General features: G+C 46.3%; 1 long non-coding RNA gene across 1 annotated transcript; it reads left to right on the top strand.

Moving 5' to 3' along the window:
• The first annotated feature begins 1,376 nt into the window (after positions 1-1,376).
• Positions 1,377-7,320, top strand: LOC144138628 (uncharacterized). The gene is made up of 4 exons (XR_013315917.1): positions 1,377-2,061; positions 4,819-4,924; positions 7,087-7,165; positions 7,252-7,320. It is a non-coding gene; the product is annotated as an uncharacterized LOC144138628 (long non-coding RNA).
• The last annotated feature ends 1,428 nt before the right edge of the window (positions 7,321-8,748 follow it).

Below are 8,748 nucleotides of genomic sequence, written 5' to 3' on the forward strand. Positions count from 1 at the left end.
TGTTGCGTCATAGCCGCGCCACGTTGCGTCGTAGCCTCTCCACGTTGCGTAATAGCCGCGGCAGGGGGTTCACGGCACGTTTCACGTTTCACCATCGACTTCATCGACAATGTCTACGCTGGAAGACAACAATTACAACAACAACAACCAATCCGTAATCCATAAGACTTGCAGGCACGCCCCCCGCGGAAATGCTCTGCATTTGATCGTGCCCCTCGCGAGGGGCCCTGTTGAAAATTCCATCAACCAACCATCAAGATTCATTGCTGGAAAGGTTGATTGCGTTTGATGGTCGCCTTGGAAAGCTTGATGTACGTAAGAAACTGTAATGGAAGCTGCTGGAAGGAGACGCTGGAAGGTGCTGGCAGGCATGATGGCATGCCTGCCAGCACCTTTCAGCACCTTCCAGCACCTTCCTCCATGCTGGCAGGCTTGCGGCGCAATGGCGGCAGATGTTTGCGTGACGGCAAGCTTGACTGCTGAATTGACGATGGAAAGGCATTTTCTGAATGAATGACGGCAGAAAGCCAAAACTTATACGAGAGCGAAGCGCTTGTAATAACAGAAACATAGCTTTGGCATTGACCGTTGCGAGAAAATTACAAAAGCTGCCTTTTTGAAAAGGTGTTGACGAAAACTTGGCACGCACGCTGCGCGATGACGGCAGATGTTCGCGTGACGGCAAGCTTGACTGCTGTACTAATGATGGAAAGGCATTTTCCGAACGAATGCTGGCAGCAAGCCAAAATTCATTCGATAGCGAAGGACTGATATAATAACAGAAACATAGCGGTGGCATTGGGAATTTCGAGAAGAAAAAACAATAACTGCATTTTTGATAAGGTGCTGCTGAAAACTTGGCATATTAGAGAAAAGCTACTTTGATTAGCGCTTCTTGTTTTTAAGCCAGAACTTGGAGGGCTGGTATGAAACTGTATGCCCTTTATTCGCCGTTTTTGGTGTAAGGATGGCAGTGCGGACACTTGCGTTGAAAACATGGGCAGCTTTTTTTCGCTGCGACAGGGTCAAACCGTCAAACCGTACGTGTTCATTTTCGCTGCGCTGAGCCCGCGGACAAAACCGTCCGTGGCATGGCTTAAATTGTACGCGGCAGACTACGGGTCTAGCGCTTCGCCGATCCTCCTTAGTTGTAATCAGCTGCCTTGAGACAGATCTAAGCACGGTATTATTACACAACATAATTTTAATTCCGGGCGCGCATGCCATTTCCCTCTATGCCATTTCACTCATAGCTACGTTGGCTTTCGTCGGGGAGAACGGGGATGTGCGATATCTCTTTTAGGTTGAGATAGCTGGCTACACTTCTCAAGGTCAGCCTCGTTTCGGAGACTGGTGCGTGCCCAAGAAGCGGTATGACTGCCGGAATGGGTTATATACGAGAAGCAGTAAACATAACTCACAATATTTATGCATTCATGGGCGATTTAGATTGACAAACCAACTAAATGGCACTTGTTCGGGCTTGATTTCCGATTGTAGCGGTGGTGCAGTGGTAACGCGCTCGTTTTTTGTTGCAAAGTTGGTGGTTCGATCCTCCGGTTGTCTGTTTCTTTTTTTTTTTTTTGCTGACAGCACGATATGATTTTTTTTAAACGAAAAATGTGCCTGTTCTTGGTAGTTTTTAACCAAAAGTGATTTCCCCCAAAGTGATGTCGGAGGTTTATTCCACAACTCAATCGCTCATATACAGGATAGCCCAACAAACTCAACTTTTTGCTGGGTATGGCAACCTTATCTTTCTATTTACATTGCTTTGTGTGTCTATGTTCAAGCCAGAATTTGTTTCGACGCATTTTGTTCACTTCGCGCCGTGTATGAACTGCGTTACGAAAACACCAAGGCACAGCCGAAACCGAAACCCCGGCCTCAGTACTCCACTGCTCCATCCAGCAACATCGCCACGCCATCACGCCGCCGCATTCCTTTCTTCCTGGCCGCCGAGACGGTGGAGTTGTACGCGCTTGTCGAGTGGCTTTGTTGTGGTTGTTTTGAAGACAGCGGATAATTGTTTCGACGAAGATATGTCGCCTGTGATTTAAGGTAAGTGACTAGTCAACTTTTTGCACTTTACTTGTGTATTTAACAGGGCAGGGCTCTTCCGTTCCGTGTTAGACGTTTGCGTCGTCGGTTAGCCCTAATGTTTTTTGACGGCGACTGATTTTGAGGGTTACGTAGATCTGCCTTTCGACCGCGGATATTGCGTGCGGGACTAGAAACAGTAGGGCTCTTCGATTTACAGTCCCGGACTCACCGCCGATTCCCTGAAAGCAGTCAGGCATTCGATTTTCTTGTGTATCCTTATGGCTTCGGGGAATCATCGGACTCCGGCGGAATATCCGCGGTGAATTCGAGTCTGTAAATCGAAGAGCCCTATTGTTTGTGCCGTTTGTAGGCTTTTTGTTGAGCGAAGTAGGACCATACTGCTACGTTGGCTAAACGGTTTGGTGCTCGCAACAACCGATCGCCAATACGCGCGGTCGACCGCTCCAGGTTGAGTTCGCAAGTTTTTTTTTTTTTTTTGGTGGGTAGTTCTTTTTAAGGAATTGCAAATTGTTCTTCGCATCATTTTTCGTACCTGGACTGGAGTGGTACGCTTTAGGTAACTTTTAGCCGAGGCACATAGCAGTCTACACTACACTGCAGGGATTGTCATTTTTCAAAGCGGTCACTCAGAAAAGTGCACTGGTACAAACAAGGCTCTCTGCGTTCAGATTGAGGGTACGATGGCTGAAATTGGCGTCACACTCGCAAGCCCCGCATGTGCGGTGAATGTTTGAGTGTTCCAATCGTTCGATAATCGCATATATGTTTGTGCATGTGCATCAGTAGCACCAAAAACGTTCATTCAACCCGAATTTGCTACCACGTCGAAACTACATGCGTATCGTGCGTCTGGTGCAGAGGTATAAGCAATGCTGGCCGCACGTGGGGAGCGTTTAAGCACTGCAACATTCACTACCGTCTCCGAATAATTCGCGGCCACGCGTGTTGCTCAGTTAAATTTTGTATTGGGCTCTCATTCTGTGGATGAGTGCACCCCGCACAAGAGCAAATGCTTAAAAAAAAAAAAGTGGGTCTCCTCTGGACTGGTTAAGGCCGAAGGTCTCTTTCTAGTAGCTTGTGTACATAATTGCGCAGCAAATAATACACTCTGTTAAAAACACGACTTGATGTAAATAAATATAGTTCTAGAAAATATGCCGCTAGAGAATAGATGGGAGAACAGCCTTTTCTAGATGGTTAGATCACACTGAAAGTTTTTTCTTAATTTTTCAGAAGAGGATAACCTCTTTCTCATCGCAATAATTTTTTAAGCACTGGCTATTGTCATTATTGGCAGTAATGCATTATTGTCATGTTTCAAATTTTGCGGCATATGCCAATGTGTATCATTTTTGAAAATCGTTTCAATGGGTTTGATGTCAATGTGAGCACAACCTTAAATCTGGTTCCCTATGCTTCCCTAAGACATCGCGGCCATTATTAAGGACTAATTAGATTCATGTTTTGAAGGAAAAAAATTGTTGCCATGATATTGACGGTACCAGCTGAAAACATGCACCGACGCATCATGTGGGCTTCAAGCACTGCGTGGGAAGAAGAATTGAACCTGGTTTAAGCTGCAATCACGTAGAAGAGACTTTAGAAACAAAAAAAATTGCTTCACTTGTATTGTTCAGCAGTTCATCACAGCCTTTCCAGCCTCCTTTGGCAGAATTGTTAGGCTGTGTATAGCGTTCCGTCTAGACGGAACGGCAACTGTCACTAAAGTTCCGTCCGGAGGAGACACAACTCGCGTTGAGAGCAGTCTTTCTTGATTTTTACCCATCCAGCAAAACAGCTACCGCTCACTGACTAGCCAGAATCACTGATAATTATTAATCATTATTAATAATTACAGATGATCGGACTAACTCTAGCTCAATCTGGACAGATCTCCAAGTCGCCACCCGACGCCCGCTTCACAATATTTCAGCGAGAGCAGTCGGTCTTGATTTTTACCTAACCGGCCAAACCGCTTCCGCTCACTGACTAGCCAGAGTCACTGTTAATTATTAATCACTGGTAATAATTAGAGGAGATTGGGTGTAACTGGCGATGGCTACGTCGGCCTTGGCTCCAGTGAGCGGGAGCGGCTCGGCCGCTTGAGTAAAAAACCAAGACCTACTGCTCTCATCGCGTGAATTGTAAAGCGGGCGGGAAGTTTTGCTATTACAAAACGCTAACCACGGCCACACACACACAAAAAAAAATGGTGCGAGAATCGAACCAGGGCCTACAACGTTCGTAGTCAGCCGCGGAACCACTACACCAAATCCCAGAATGAGAAATGGCGGCTAATTGGCAGGTTTTGATTTGGCGTTCAGTCTGGACGGAACTTTAGCAGTTTTTAGCATTCCGGCTGGACGGAACGCTAGGCACTCCCTAATTGTTAAGGCAACGTTATCATCATTTAGGTCTGCGCTTTGTCACAGAATCGTGGAAGCAATTTGCCTTATAGCAATGAGAGAGCTCATCTCGGCACCTTTTTACGCATACATGAACTGGTCATAATGAACGGCATCTACTTCCAAAGAGAGAATTGAGTTAGAAGCGTGATCGTTGACATTGTCACTATGCTGTGATAGTCACATCGGCCATCCTTACATCCAGGTAATGTGGTATTTTAACGTTCTCATATTTTCGCTTGGAGTGTGAAGAACACCTTGCTCGACACCTTAATATCGCATTTAGAACTTTGAAGGATTAAGGCTAACGCAACTTGCTTGTTGTTTGCCACTCACTTCTATTTTGCAGGCTACTGACTGTTACACCTTGCAGTGGAGATCAGCTGGCATGCCCTACTTGGTGGATGGACCTATCTGGATGGACCTCTCATCAGATGTCACTGGCTGTTTTTCAGGTTGGTTACAATAGGGGAGCACCTAGTTCTATACAATTGTAGTGCAATGCTATGACGTGCACTGTGAAATTCAGTTACCAGAACTTGCCTAATTTGACCGAGAGTGCAGTGCTTTGGTCTTCCAATAGCACTGTATATATATGCTGGTCGGCATCTTCATTTCAGCAATTCATTGCTCTCCGAGTTTGGAATTAGTGAATTTCGATGTATTGTATTTAACGTCTTTATGTATTGTTTAACATGAACCTTTGCTGCCATTGTACATTGGACTGCTGAAACACAAGCGCGAAGGTGGGAGTTCTTAGTAAAAAAGAGAACTAGGATGCACATGATGCAACATTTAGAAGTGACACAGCTGCTTGATATCCCCCTTTTCGTGCAGCCCACCGAATGCTCCTCTCCGCCTGTGATAACGATAGCTCTCTTTTCCTCCGCCGCGTCGCCTGTGGTGCACGCTATCGGTGATGCAGTGGCGTCAATTCGGAAAGTGGCCACACAATCAGCCATCCGCGCTACAGTTCTTGGTTGGGCTGTTGTGTTATTGCGCTTCATGCTTCACTTGAGACACCTTGCTGAACAGGCTGCAATCACATATTTACGTGGAGTAGATGCATGGTCCTTAACATGGGATTGCACTATTCAGCTTGTTTTACTGGAATTTTCGATTCTGTAGCATATTCGTGACCTTTGGGCTTTTTCTGAAGGAACTTGGGGCTGCTGATGACGACAGGCGAAAATATCAAGGTGGCGTGGGACAGCCTAATTTTTTCCAGGTTCGGCTCAATGTGTGATCAGCTTAGGAGCCAAACTGGGTTCACAAGTGACAACTTTTATTGGATCTTAAAGAGGGCCTTGAGAACAAAACAGTCACTAACTTTCTGCATTCCATCAAACATCCCCCTCTCTCTCTAGAAAATTTGTTCTAAGGTTCTTAATGAGGCGGTTTGGTCAAATAAAAGGAACGATGGGTCATTTTGCCGCGCTGGATGTAGCAAAACATGCTGATGTTGTAGTGTGTTGTCAACCGACATGCCTAGGAACATGGTGCTCTTTGTCTGGTGGCTGTCTGTGACAATACGGATAATGAAGAACCCTACCTCTTACACAGTTGAGCACACTAAAATTCAGGTTACGGAGCCGGTCATGCTTCCTGTTCCCGGTAAAAAAATACCCTAAGGGGATAACGTCAGCCGCGGAAAGCCCCCGCAGGACAAACCAAAGGAGCCTGCAGGCTAATTCAGTGGCACCACCGGTTCAAGGTTCACAGCTTATATCAAGGCCGAAAATATGTCGACTTGGCAGCCATAAATTACTTTTTCCTGTATTGACATTTCGTCAGTAATCAGGCTGCAGTATGGTTCTTTTAGTGACCGCAAGCTTTGTCCCTCCACTTGAAGCCGTTCCTTTATTAGGTTTATTACTCGAGTCTCTTGCAGAAGGTCCGACAAGATTTTTAGTGTGCTTTGACACGGCAGCTTCAGCAGTTTTTTGCCCCTCACATGCTCGTATCCTTTACAAGAAGTCGCCTTCCACAACACTTTGCCGCAACGTGGGTTCCTGTCTAGTTAGCGCGCCTTATCACTATTGATAATCTGTTCCATGGCAAATTTGGCACACCCGTTCTCCTTCTTGTGCGGCTTCCGAAAGGGTCTTTAGTGCTTGCACAGCTCGGTTGTCCTCATAGTATTGAACTTTCTCTAAATTCATCACAAGTTTGCTGAAGTTTTTGCAAGCGTTCGTTTAGTCTGCACTTTCATCTCAAGACTGTGTGCGTTTCTTTTCGTCGCTTCAATGCATCCAACCAGGTTAATGTCATCTGGCCTTCTTCACTTTTCAATTTAACGTGTTCCTAACCTTCAACACACTCGCCTGAAGCTACATTTTTTTGCGCCTGGTATTCGCTGGCTGCGCTTTGAGCATAGAATTCTTCTAGACGAGGGTGTTTTGCTTCTTTCCCACCTGCTGCTAATGCATGTTCTCTTGAAATTCTCGGTTGCATGCATGCACGCTTGCATCTTACTAAAATCCTTTCCCGGGAAAGGCATTGCCACCATGCGATGCCTTTTAGAGCAGTGCCGGTCAAGAGCACCCTTCCATGACCTGAAGGGAGTCCTAGCAGGATGGTTTCCACTTAATTTGTTGAAAATGTTCTTTTTCTGCAGGCTTTCTATTTTTATGGCAAAGAGGAAGGGCAGAAGCAAGGGACCACATCGGAGTGACCATCTCAGAATGTTTAAGGAGGTATGTGAAATGTGAATATACATTTGTTTTGAGTTGATCTGGATTTATAAGCTTTAGTGTGTAACTCAGTTTTTTTTTCTTTTCAGCTGCCCACCTGTTCGAAGATAGTCACCGTATTTGATATTTAATGATAATATATTCAACGTTAAAACCAAGTTTGTTTTGTGTAATATTTTTAAGCACCCCAGCACACACATCTAAGCTCTCATAAAATGGTTAAGTTTTCAGATCATTGTAGCAGGATAGCAGAAAAATGATCACGACATGAATGGACAGAGCAAAACGCATATGCAAGCTTACTTATTTGCTGCAAATCTTATTTTATAAATTTATTCGCAAGAAATGAAACCAGTTTTTAATTAGCATTGCATAGCATCTTTCCTTTTCATGTCGTCATCATTTTTTGCAATTTCGCATATCTGCCGTCATACTGTCACCCGAGCTGCCAGCATCGACGCTACCATTGCCATCAGCTACCGACGCATGCCATCATCCATCACCCTGCCAGCATGCAGTCATCTGCCATCATCCATCACCCTGCCAGCATGCAGTCATCTGCCATCATGCCATCATTAATGCCATTACCATAATCCACCATGTTGATTTTTGATGGATTCCATCAACTCCACATTTTCAATAGGGGGGATGTTTTGATTTCTCGGTGGTGAGCATACGCGGTAATGCATCACTTTGCGACGGCGAACCGTCACGCCGAATGCAGATGGTTGTATGGGAAGAGGACAAAGGAGGCCAATTAGCGTCGTCTGGCCCGATAGCAACCGGGTCTGCGGCGATACTCCACTTTTGTGCTTTACCGTTGGAGCAGTTGTTAATCGTAAACCAGCCTCCCGCCCCCTTTTTTTGAGAGGCAATGCAAATTAGGGGCTCTGGCTGTCGGCGTCTGGTGTCGTCGTCTCCTGTCATCGACGGTACAAAACACCGGGACAATTGTTTACGCCTCGCGCTAGAACCTAACGCGTACTTAAAAGAACACACCGGGACACTCGTTTCCCCACGCCTCGCGCTGGAACGCTTCGTGCTTCAAGCAAAGCTGTATACCTCTATCCCCCAACGGTTTCATATCCATGGGCAAAAGCGCGAAGGCGCCAAGGATACACTTGGCGCCCTACAAGAATACACTGCATGTTTCGCCCCTCCCCAGGTGTCACGTTAGTAGAGACGGCCCAGGACTTTTTTTAAATGCAGAGCATTTCAGTAACTCACGATGTCACCCGCGTTGACGTCCGTAGTCCGCACGCTCACTGCGCATGCGCGTCGAGTCGAGGCGATAGCGAACACTCTCTCGCGAGGGGCATTGGATTGGATTCGAACACTCTCTCGCGAGGGGCATTGGATTGGCTTGGATTGGCTTGGATTGGATTTGGATTGGATTAGATTGTGTTGGATTGTGTTGCGTCATAGCCGCGGCACGTTGCGTCATAGCCGCGGCAGACGCGCTGGGGCCGGCGCATGTGCAGTACTCTCTCTTCCGCGGTTTCCTCTCCTTCGGGCGCGCTGCGCATATAACCGGTGTGCCGTTCTCCGGCGAAGCAACATCCGCGCTTGTCTCAAACACCTAGAGT

Source organism: Haemaphysalis longicornis, unplaced genomic scaffold (genome assembly GCF_048455015.1).
Source record: "Haemaphysalis longicornis isolate Haplotype H1 unplaced genomic scaffold, Haemaphysalis longicornis Haplotype H1 scaffold_5, whole genome shotgun sequence".
In the NCBI taxonomy this organism is placed as follows: Eukaryota; Metazoa; Arthropoda; class Arachnida; order Ixodida; family Ixodidae; genus Haemaphysalis; species Haemaphysalis longicornis.